Consider the following 13147-nt stretch of genomic DNA (forward strand, 5'->3'; position numbering starts at 1 on the left):
ACCTTTAAGGGTTTATTTCTTTTGTTAAAAACAAAACATACTTTGAAAAACGATGGAAACCTGTAACCATTGACTTTTATATTACTTGTTTTTTACTACTATGGAAGTCAATGGTTACAGGTTTCTATCTTATTTCAAAGTATCTTATTTGTTTTGTTAAACAGAAAAAAGAAACCCATAAAGGTTTGGAACACTTGAGGGTAAACTAATAGTGAGTAAATGTTCATTTTTGGGTAAAACTATCCTTTCAAGAAGTATCAAAATAGCTTGACAAAAGAATTAACAAACCTCTGTAGAAGACAACTCTGTGTTTGTCAAAGCGACTGGCTTATGGAGGTGCTGAAAAAGAAAAGTAAAGAAAGATGAAGAAAACATGAGATTCGCTTACTGAAAGCTTTAAGTCTTGTTTAACCAATCATGTCCTCATAAACCATGAAGAAACACACACGTTATAAAACAATAGTCTACTGCTAACATTGCATTCTACATACAGTGTCCTCATAAACCATGAGTAAACACACAGATTTATTAAAACAATATCCTACTGCTAAGTCACATCCAATAGACATACTTGGTCCTCATAAACCATGACAAAACACACAGGACTGCTACACTGCATTTAGCAGAAATATGAAACTGTTATTTTAGCACTTAAAGGGATGATTCACCCAAAAACGAACATTTACTCACTAACAATTTACCCTCAAGGGTTCCAAACCTTTACGTGTTTATTTCTTCTGATAAAAAACAAAAACAAGACATTTGGTGGAAGAAAATCTGCAATCATTGACTTTCATGGTAGAAAACAAGAAAAGATGGAAACCTGTAATCATTCACTCCCATATTATTTGTAAGTATTTTCTTTTGTCTTTAACAGAATAAATAACCCCAAAAAGGTTTGAGACAATTAAAGGGTGAGCAAATGATGACACAATTGTACTTTTTGGGAGAACTATCCTTTTAAAAAGTGTCAAAATAGTTTGACAAAATAATTAACAAACCTCTCAAAGTGACGAGCTCATAGAGGTACTGAAAGAGAGAAACAAAGATAAAGAAAATGTAACATTTGTTTACTAACTGTTTGAAGTCTCGCATAACAAAAAATGCCCTCATAAACCATGAAGAAACACATGTTATAATAGTCTACTGCTAGCACCATGTAAACCTACACATACTGTGTCCTCATAAACCATGAGTAAACACACAGATTTATTAAAACAATATCCTACTGCTAAGTCACATCTAATAGACATACTTGGTCCTCATAAACCATGACTAATCACACAGGACTGCTACACTGCATTTAGCAGAAATATGTAACTGTCATTTTAGCACTTAAAGGGATGATTCACACAAAAATTAACATTTACTCACTATTAATTTACCCTCAAGTGTTCCAAACCTTTAAGGGTTTCTTTTTTCTGTTAAACACAAAAGAAGATACTTTGAAAAACGATGGAAACCTGTAACCATTGACTTTCATATTATTTGTGTTTTCTATTATGTAAGTCAATGGATACATGTTTCCATCTTTTTTCAAAGTATCTCATTTGTTTTATTAAACAGAAAAAAAGAAACCCATAAAGGTTTGAAACACTTGAGGGTAAATTAATAGTGAGTAAATGTTCATTTTTGGGTGAACTATGCCTTTAAGGAGTGTCAAAATAGCTTGACAAAAGAATTAACAAACCTCTGTAGAAAACAACTCTGTTTGTGTTTGTCCAAGCGACGGGCTCATGGAGGTACCGAAAGAGAGAAGCAAAGAAAGATGAAGAAAACATGACATTCACTTACTGAAAGCTTCAAGTCTTCCATAACCAATCATGTCCTCATAAACTATGAGTAAACACACATATTTGATATAACAATAGCTTGCTGCTAACTCACATAAAATAGACATACTTGGTCCTCATAAACCATGACTAAACACACAGGACTGCTACGTTGAATGTAGTAGAAATATGAAACTGTCATTTTAGCACTTAAAGGGATGATTCACACAAAAATTTATATTTACTCACTATTAATTTACCCTCAAGTGTTCCAAACCTTTAAGGGTTTATTACTTCTGTTAAACAACAAAAACAAGATATTTTGATGGAAGAAGAAAACCTGCAATCATTGACTTCCACAACAGAAAACACAAATAATATGGAAGTCTATGGTTACAGGTTTCCATATTTTTTCTAAGTATCTTCTTTTGTCTTTAACAGAAGAAATATCCCAATAATGGTTTGAGACAAGTAAAGGGGGATCAAATAATGAGACAATTGCACTTTTTGGATGAACTATCCCTTTAAGGAGTGTCAAATTAGCATGACAAAATAATTAACAAACCTCTGTAGAAGACAGCTCTGTTTGTGTTGGTTAAAGCCACAGGCTCATGGAGGCGCTGAAAGAGAGAAGCAAAGAAAGATGAAGAAAACATTAAAAGCTTTAAGTCTCGCATAACAAACCATGTCCTCATAAACCATGAATAAACAGATTTAACAAAACAATAGCCTACTGCTAAGTCACATTCAGTAGACATACTTGGTCCTCATAAACCATGAGCAAACACACAGATATTAAAACAATAGCCTATTGATAGGTCAGCAAACTTGACATTGTTTCTCTTGATATCTCAATATTGTAAGCTATAAAAAAAAAGCTTTAAATATTAGTAATATTTGTTATTTCTCAAATGTGGTAAAAAACAATATTATTATAATATGTAGGCCTAGTAATGGTTAAAATGCTCAATTTTGCATAGATCTGGCATGTTAAACTTTAAATTGGTCTTTAATGCACAGGACAGAGATGACATCAGAATACAAATTCAAAATTCTGAAGATGAGTGTTAGATGTATGCTTGCACTCTCTTATGGTCCACATGCAAATAGATCATTTTCACTGGTATAACCAGGCATTTGTCATCATCAGATTTCAACTTGCATTATTTTCATCATTTAACAACAGTAGTTTATACTGCAACTGTGTAAACGTTTAATCTTACACAGGGCTCGAAATTAACTTTTTTACTTGGTAGCACCGGTGCTCCCAACTTCAAAAATTTAGGAGCACCAGAAAAAATTTAGGAGCACCACAAAAAATTTAGAGATGACATTGATATTTGTGTGCAATAATTCCAAAATGTGTATGTATTAAAATTCTAGAATATTAATGATGATGAAAATGACAATAATAGTAACAATGAATTACATTTGTCATTATCATGCTGCCTTGAATGTGCTTGAATGCAAGTTATCTGCTATAAAAAGTCTGTTACTTTCTGAAAAATAAATGTATAGTTTGCATCAAACAAAAATGAAGCATTGCAGTAAGAAATATTTATTTTGTACTGCTAAACAGCATATATATGCATGTCAGTTTAATAAATAATATTTCAGCTGCAAAACAAACAAAAGATTATAATAAAATATTAAATTCAAGGCTGAAAGCTGCAAAACAGTCATCAGTAACTAAATAAAAAAAATATATACATCTCATGAAAGAATAGGCAAAAGAAAGTAAATAAAGTCTCACTTCTATCACTATTTAAAAGTTTTGGTTTCAGTTTGTGTCAATTTAAATGTTCAGTCTGAGCTGATCTTCATTTTTCTGTGTTTGTGGAAAAGCAGGCGAGTCAGCCGACCCAATTTATGAGCAGGTTGAGCACCGGCGCAATACCGCTGTTTGTTATGAGACGCAGTTTCAGTGTAAACTTAGTAAAGGCGAGCTTCTTTGGCGATGATACAGTATTAGATTTGACTTTTAGCGGACATTTGCGCTGAACACGCAGTGAATGCAACGCATGGAGATTCGACCACCTTCTCCGAAAAGCACGTACTCGATTGATCTCAGCTGGCGGATCAATATTCACCACGTGTCATGATCGCTCTCATCTGCGCCTCAACTTTAGGTGGGGTTTGCACTTTGCAAACCTGTGTGCTTTACGTTTTCACACTTTAGCCGTTTGCATTTCCCGTGGACATAAAAGCTCCCTCCCTGTCATCTAACAGTGGATAGCCTTGAGTGATTGACAGCTAATATGAACCAATATAGCGGCAGGGAAGAGCGATTCAGCACGTTTTAAAAAAAAAATCAAAACAGGTCGCACTAATGCGCCCAAATATATTATGAGGTCGCATCGATTAATTTTCGGGCGCATATGCGACCAAAATGGTCGCAATTTCGAGCCCTGTTACACATAATACTCACCGTGTGAATAGAGGCTAATCTAAAGAAAAAACTTTGAATTGTTATATTGCGATTCTCAATATAATAATGTATCGCTACACCCATATTAAATGTATTATTATATAAAAATAACTGCACAGATACAGGAACAATAAGAAAATATCTCTTCAGATCAACATTTAAAAGACAATTATATAGACAAACCTCTTTGAAGCTCACTCTGTTCAGAATTCAAAGATAATGGCTCATGAGGAGACTGAAAAACATAATCAAAACACAGAAAATAAAGCTAAAACAACTCAAGTGTGTGCTAAACAGACATTATTAAACATTATATTTAATACTACATACGGTTCAAAATATGCCAATTTTTAAAATAAAATCCAATATACCCTACCTTTGCTTTTTCATGTTTGTTACAGGAGAGAAGGTCAACTCCTCCACATGACACACTCTAAAATTACAATTGTATGTTGTGATATCGTGCAGAACAATGTTTTAAAATTAAACACAAGGTACTTTTTTTTATACAAGATTAAAACTGTAACTCTGCCAAATAAAAACAGTTCTGTCAACACATGAACACTGACTCCACAGAGTATGCATCACAAACTTTTCTGGACAGTGAAAACTGATACAGAAGAAACTAAATCATTGAAAAAATTCATTATGTTGGTTTAATAGTGCACAAAAAGTACACTGTACAGGAAACTGGCCCAAAACAATTATCTAATACTTTACTATTTGATAGTGTCAGGCCCGGATTAAGAACTCAAGAGGTCTGTATTAAAAAAAATAAGAATAGAATACATTTTTTTCAAAACAAATCTATAATATATTGCCCACATTTTTTAAATAAATTATATATATATATATATATATATATATATATATATATATATATATATATATATATATATATAGTCTACAAAGATTTAACTTATTTTTTAAGAAAATGAAAATTTTCTTATGAAAATGAAAATTGATGGTATAAGTACACTTGTTCAAGTTAACTGAAGCAGTACTAAAATATATATTTTAAAAGGTATTTATTACTATTCTCCACTGTGCTTTGCGAGAGCGCTTACTGAACAGCACGTTCGTTGACATAAGACTGCCCAGGCACGAATGCAATGTGAGTGCAGGCCGTAGGGGGAGACGGAAGGGGGGAAAAGCATGCTTCAGCCTGGTTCATGGCAACTGTACAGTGCGAGTACGCCCTCAGACACACGATGAATCCAGTCTGCACTGCCATTAGCATCCTCCACCTGGTTAATGCTAGCTTGCACATAACATTACCATAACGTCTTCTATACTCTCATTCTCCTCATCATGGGTCTGTTTGAAGGAGTGAATACATGAAACATGCCTCAATAAAGATGCACCCTCTCCTCTTTTTCTCTTGTGATTGCCAAATCCACTTGTTCACTCATTTTGATCTACGGCAAATACTACACTACAGTCCGCTCAATTCAGTGCAGGTTATTTCAAAACTTACAAGCACTTCACCAATTAAAGCATGCTGTTTAGTTAAAAAAAGTAAAGAAGGAAAGGAAAAAATCTGCATGCTTTTTATACATGGTGACATTTTCTGACAATTTAAATACAATGATAATAATAATATATGATAGGGGTGTAACGATTTATCGTTGTACGATTTATTGCGATGCAAAAATGTCTCGATATGCATCGTGGCGTTATGACGATATGATTACGATATGACGTCCGTTTTCTCTTATTAGTTGAGCTGTTTGCACGTGAGCTACGTTCCACCTGCTGTCGCACGTGAGTTCAGATTGCAGCAGCAGTAATGTTAGCAAACCAAGATGAGTGGAGTTGAAATAGAGGATGGCCCATCCTCTCAAAATCAGACGTCTGGCAACATTTCGGTTGTACAGTAATTGCTTTAGACTCGTCCGCTTTTTGACACGCATACTGGGTCACACATCCTAAGTTTTAAAGTCTTCACAGTGATTTACATACTTTGCACAGCGACAGGGATACCTCCTAATGGTGTTGAAAGAGTCACATACTGTATTTATAAGGTACAATTCACCCTAAAATATCATTCTGTCTTCATATGATGTATTGGCGGCCGCAAAATCACACATGACATGAGCTGACCGTGAGCTGTTACTACAAAGGGCGGACTATGATAGACGCGTGCGTATGGCAAGCCGTTTTAACATTTAAACCTTTGATCTGACTATCCATAAATATATTTAGAGATATCTTTAATTATATTTTGACTAGTCATAATTATAATTCGACTAGTCAAAATATAATTAGAGATATCTCTAAATGAATTTAATTAAATATGAATTACATATATTTATGGATAGTCAGAACAAAGGTTTAAATGCTAAAACGGCTTGCCATACGCGCGCGTCTGCTTCAGTGAACAGAACCTGCAGGTTGTGACTAATAAAGTAGTAAACAACATTCAGTTTGTGGAACAGAGTGATCTTTCAGGAGCAGCGTGGGAAGTTTGAACAGCACTTAGCAGTGTAAATGAAACCGAAAACGTACACATTATTTAAACAATCATATCGATTTTAGAGTTATGATTACGACGAGCTAACCCTTTAAAGCTACATTTGAGTACAGAGGTACACAAAAATGCACGTCAACATGATACACTTGATAGCCTCTCAGACAGATACACATAAGTTCAGGATTATCTTATAGAACTGCTGATTACCTGGAAATGTAGATTTTTTTTTGCACACACAAAAAACGCAAGTGACCAAGCAAAGCCTTAAGCTCTCACTGTTAAATTCAATTGAATAGAAAGCTTATTTTTTTGCACCTTTACTTAAATTGTTCCTTAATTTTGTCTCTGTCATTTCAATAATATTTTTTAAGAAGTTTTTAAATTGTTTTATTTTCCAGAGACAGGCCTGTTTAATATATTTTCTAAAAGAAGGTTCAGTTTAACAAGTTGAAACAAAAGAAATACATAAAAAATAGTTTACTTGGTAAAATTTGCATTTCAGTTAAATTTTCAATTTTTATTCCAAATATCGTGATACATATCGAATCGTGAACACTATATCGTGATACACATCGTATCGTGAGCTGAGTGTATCGTTACACCCCTAATATATGATATTGACTATTTGCTAAGAGGAAATGCCTAGTTTCTAAAAAAAATGTTTTTAAAGAGAGGGAGGCAACCTTTATTAAGACATGTGCAACCTATTAAATGCTCTTCAACAGAGCCATGAGGTAGGAGAATATGGGTGAAGTAGCGCTAGTTGTGGCAAATGATAATCGACAGGCTAACCAGGGTTTGGGAAAGGGCGACTAATAGTGGTGTAACGGATCCAAAATCTGCAGTTCGGATCACTCTACGTTTTTTGAGTTATGGATCGGACCATTTTTTGGATCAGCAAAAAAGGGAGGAGACAATTTGCTTTCCATTTATACAAAAATGTTACTGCATAAAACATTGCTTTTAACAAACAGAAAATAGAACCTGTAATTTTAATAAAAAATAAAAATCAGGAAATAACCAGCTAAAAAAAAGTATTCAATATGAAATATGATCTTTGCTACTGTTGCTGATAATGCAAAATGTATAGAAATCTTGCACAACATATATTTATCTTCAATTAATGATTCAACAATTCACACATAAAACTTCATGTTTCATTATACTGTAGGTGTATTATATTTGAAAACCTATTCAATTACATAGTTTTGATGTTTGTTTGTCGCCATCTGTTGGTTACACAATGTAGTTGCTTTCACCAGCATCTTGTTTCATTAAACAGTGATTTTATTCTTACCATAATGAATGCATTAATGCAGGCTAAACAAACAGTGACAAAAAAACACCTTAATAGCCAAAAGCATTTATGTAGGTCCCACAACGTCATCATTATATTTTACAGGGAAGCCAAAATGCTTTCATTCATGCAATTTGAATGACACGGGAGGCGATCTCTCTGCGATTGTTATAAATGTTGGATTAACCTACAAGTTCAAAAAAAGTTATTAATCTACGGGTCACGTGCATTCCGAACCGTGGGTTGTGATCCGTATTGTAAGAATTGAAATATTGCAAATATTCTGATGCCTTTGACAATTCAAAACATGAGCTGAAAACAGAGACTGGTAACTTCACAACTCAGCAAGGGGAATGCGGGAAAAACCAGTTCCTGCTGCATTTGCATCTGAGTCTGCTTCATCCCCCTAACTCACACATATGGTCATTTCAATGTTTGAATGTTCTAGAATTAACCAAACTGACTTTAACTATCATGTTTGATATCATTTGAAATGTCTCAGTGCGATTGGTACAATGGTCTCATTCTCTCAGAAATAGACATAATCAGAACAATAAATATATAACTTCAGGCATCTTTTGAACCACTGTGAGGGGTGTGACACTAAGTGTGAATGCCTTTTGTTATACATTCACACCCCCTTCCTTGAGGGAATTCTTGGATTATTTAAGGTAAGGCCTAAGAAAAGCTCAGGGCGATTCTGCCTACCCAGATCAGCCCATAACATGGAGCTTAGGCTCCACGTTATGTAAAATTTACACGTTATGTAAAAAGTCAGGAATGCATCTTTTAATCTTGGATTTATCTTTGATAATTTGGTGTTTTGTATTGATCGTTTATGAATTGACTGATTGAATTGGCATAATACATTTACCTGACTAATAAATTGTTATGTTTTGAACTATTCAAACCTCGTGTTATTATCACTGATAAATGTTGTTGTCCATAGCACTACAAGCCACTGTACAGGTTAGTAACGGACTAAAACATGTTAGACGGAGCAGCGTGGCACGCTAAACAATGTTGTTAGAGATCCGACTAGCAAATTGGCATTATTTCATGTATACGTAGACTGCAAAAGGCCAACTATGGGTTTTCTATTTAGAACAACAAAATATTGTTGAAACTACTTTAAATGTGGATATTTAGGCCTTCATCTACAAATTTACAATCCTGTGCGATTATTATTAAAATACTTTGTCTTGATTAAGTAGATAACAGATTTATGGGGACCACATAAAAATCTCCTAAATTGAGTAAGTAGGGTTCTGCCTTTTTAGGAGAGTGGTTAATCGCCTCTGTTTAATGACCAAGACTGACAAGCTTGTATTAAGAGATTGTATACCCGGCCGGTGCAAGACTCGAGATGCTATCGGAATCTGAGTAAATGAGAATAAGGTATAATAACAAATCAAAAGAATATTCAATCTTAATCTAAAATAATGTGAAAGGAAACAAAATAATCTTCTCAATGTTTTATAATTGGAGTCAGATAAAACGAGGATAAATATATTAATATTCTAAACCATCTCATACTAAAATTGGAGTCAGATATGAGTTAAGTTTAATATAAATCAACATTGTGCACTGGAAAGACCGAACATGCAGTGAACCTTCATCCACCATTGGATACCGTCATTGGACCAACTGGCTGGACCCTACAGTATCGATCACGGATCAACAGTGATCCGTTACACCCCTAGTGACTAACGTCACAAATAAATAAATACAAATGAATTCTATTAAGATGTTGCTAACATTTGAAAATAACTTTATTATATATTTAAAATACCTATTTAGAGAAATAAGATAAACATCATCAAAACACGCGAGGCACTTGTGACTTTATTTAACATTTGCATTATTTTAATTTTTTTTTAAATGTTTCCTAAAAATAAATGTATTTCCCATCTGATATCCAATGGGGAGAAAAAAAATAAGAATAAGTTCAGCAGACGGTATATTAGAACTCGAGTTGATGATCAATCGCGTCAAAACATGTTGCTGTGCATTACAAGCTACACCACTGGCGCTATTTAGTTATGTTGTCTCTGTCGGTCAGACATCACTTGTCTGACAAAATTTGTGTAAATGGCTTATTCCATCAATGTGTGTTATTAACCATTGGTTAATCAGGCCCTGGATAGTGTACAATCTTTAATAGTTTTAACTTTTCACTAATATGGAAATCATTAATATTAGCATTTTTTAGACTCTTAAATTAAACATTAACATTTTAAAGTGTGGTTTTCAATTAGGACATTTCTTTTCATTATTATTATTATTTAAATGTTATTTGTTGACATTTATAATGTCTTGTCATCAAATCATCATTCATGACTTAATTTTTTTGTGTTAAATTAAACTCCTTTTTGCATCTTAACATTTTATACACTATGCTTATAATGAAACAATAACTGGGGACTACCTGCAGTAAGAAAAAACATGTACAAAACTTTGGTACCTTTGATGTCACTGATGTACCTCCACGTAAGCATGTCTTTATCCTTCCCCAACCTCACATGATGAGCAGCATCTTTCAAAGGATTTAATCCTCTGCTTTGACTCTTACCACCATTCATTCACTGTTAAAATATTATATAAGGTTAAACTTCACAGTTTATAATATCAATACAATACCACATATGCAAAGCAGTATTAATATATGTGACGTAGTGTAAAATTCTCTAAAGAAGACCAAAACAGAAAATAGTAATATAGTTATCAAATTTCATAATACAGTTATCACATTTTAAACCATTTAACAAAATATAAGTTAGTAGTGCACTATTTTGACAATTTGATCAAATAAAGTTATTTAACTTGGGTAAGTTAACCTCTTTTCATAATAAAAGTTCATTTATTCAAATGTACAGTTTAACTGAACACAAGTTTATCACAAAAAAACATTAGAAAAAATAAAACCACACATTTACATTACTAAATTCAAACATTTTGTTCAATCATGCTTAATAATTCAAGTTTAGTAAATTGTTTCTACGTCATATTTATGTTTAATATACCTTGTTACCATGTTATTTATACCATATTCGAATGGTCATTGCTTCTCACATAAAAGTATGTGTAGAAAAAAAATCACAGTTACATAGTGCATCTATCATAACGTTACATCTCATGGAATCAGACGGCGAATTGTTTACCGCGGAGGAGTGAGCTCTGCCCGGTTCTGGGTGAAATCGACACCGGCGCTTCCGAGCCAGATACAGGCCGAGCGCGTGCTATTATTAGCAAATACACATTTTGAAGAACTACGTCTGATGCTGCCATTACAAACACCTATTTCTAACGTTTATTTGTTCTCATCTTCTGTTCCCAGTCACTAATTATTATTGTCTAAAACAGTACGCGCCGGATATAAATATATAAATAAACTTGCTATTTTGAATAACAAGTGGAATAATACAGTACATATAATAATAAATAATGTACAAAGTATTAAAAACAAATGACTTATTTGTTTGATGTTTCACTGCTTGAAGCGCGACTATCACGTCCACAGTCTTCATGAGGGACGTTTTCCCGCGATTGAATGTATGGCGCGAAATTGTGTAAGATTTGGCGCGAGTGTGTATAGAAATGCAGTACCAAGTTCCGCCTACAGAGGCGCTGTTCAAAGATCACACATACACATCATGGTTTACAAGACCATATTTGTAAAGGTCATAAAAAGCACACCAAGTGTAATAATAACCAAATAACAATGTAAACTTTTGAAACAAGTCTTATAATTATCATTTAGGTCATTGTAATGAATAATCATCATTTAAACCATTTTTAATATCCACTTAAATTTTTAGTTTATGAGACCACCAAAAATGGTCTCATAAACTAAATGGTCTCATAATGCTGGTGGGTAAACCTGAAAATTGGTTCCATAAACCACATATGCCAACACACACACACACACACACACACGAATGAATTCATAAACACAATATTATGAAGTTTTGCTTTAATTTAGGAAAAGAGAAACTCTTCTGGGCTAAAATCTGATGGGTTTTTTTCAGCGTTCTTACTTCAGTCTTTAATGTCAGGTGATCCTTCAAATGTCAGTGTAAAGTGTTGAGTACACTATTAGTGCTCAGTCGTGTTTTTCATAGTTACCAGTGCCGATGGAGTTTTTTAAAGCGTCATATTCTGCTGGAAACGTTTCATTTGAATGGTAATGTCCCATAAGCGGAGGTCTTGTGAGTAACTTCACAAGTCGGTCAAAGTCTACACCGGTGACAAGCTCATCTACTCCCAGAACCTGCTACTCTCTACCTACACGTTGTCAGCTGATGTTTCAAAACCTCAACACTCGCATACAGAACAGCCTCAGCGTCTGCACCACTTATCGGCACTAGCTGCAAGTCTACACCCCCTCTGTCCAGAAGTGAGCACAGCCTCTTGGTACCATCCCAGCAAGCATTTTTTTGGGGTGTTTAAAGGTGCCAACTGACCATCAAAAGTAAAAATGACTCATTTTATCTCATCCCAACAGGGAAACCACCAACAATAAAGAATGAGTTACTATCTGGTGTCATGGCTTTGCAATTAAAACAAGTTTAGTTATAATGGAGGTCATTGGGGGCAAAAACAGCCACTTGAACAATATGAACAATACATAAGGGTTAAAAGTCTAATAGACGGCTTGGTTAAAACCAGGCTAAATCTAGGCTGTCAGTGAGTGTGCACCCCTAACCCCGCCTCTCACAGTGACCTCACTAGCTCCGCTGAGTGCTTTGTGTCTCAGATTGCATGCAAGTCTGCAGCCAGATACTGCTGGAAGCTAGTCATCAAATACACAGGAACGAATGACTACACGTGTCAATCTGTCTATTAAACTATCTAATCTGTCTAGTCAGTCTTTTATTATCTTTTATATGCAAAAATATTCATTCATAAAAACATATGTATATATGAACACTGGGTCAAATAGGGTCCGTGCATTTTAAATCTAATAACAAAAATAACCCAATGTTGGTTTTGTCCATATTTAAATGAACGTGTGTAAACGCACGCTTTGATCAAACCTTTTATTCCCCTTGATGATATTGTGCTTTTTTTTCCCCTCAATGCCCTCCAAAGTTTCAATGTTTGGCCGTGTCTGCCATATCTGTTTTGTTTAAAAAAAAAAAAGGAAAAAAAAGGAATGCATCGGTTCCTGCATGTAG

General features: G+C 34.2%; 1 long non-coding RNA gene across 1 annotated transcript in view; it reads right to left on the reverse strand.

Annotated features, from left to right (window-relative positions):
• Positions 1-11531, reverse strand: part of LOC141375840 (uncharacterized) — a 40991-nt gene extending 29460 nt beyond the window's left edge. The window contains exons 1-7 of the long non-coding RNA XR_012384649.1: positions 11132-11531; positions 10435-10555; positions 4577-4633; positions 4384-4435; positions 1691-2392; positions 1002-1029; positions 289-339 (exon numbers count right to left, since the gene is read on the reverse strand). This is a non-coding gene — a long non-coding RNA (uncharacterized lncRNA). The remainder of the gene's footprint in view (positions 1-288; positions 340-1001; positions 1030-1690; positions 2393-4383; positions 4436-4576; positions 4634-10434; positions 10556-11131) is intronic.
• Between the last annotated feature and the right edge of the window lie 1616 nt (positions 11532-13147).

This window comes from Danio rerio, chromosome 8 (genome assembly GCF_049306965.1).
Source record: "Danio rerio strain Tuebingen ecotype United States chromosome 8, GRCz12tu, whole genome shotgun sequence".
Lineage (NCBI taxonomy): Eukaryota > Metazoa > Chordata > Actinopteri > Cypriniformes > Danionidae > Danio > Danio rerio.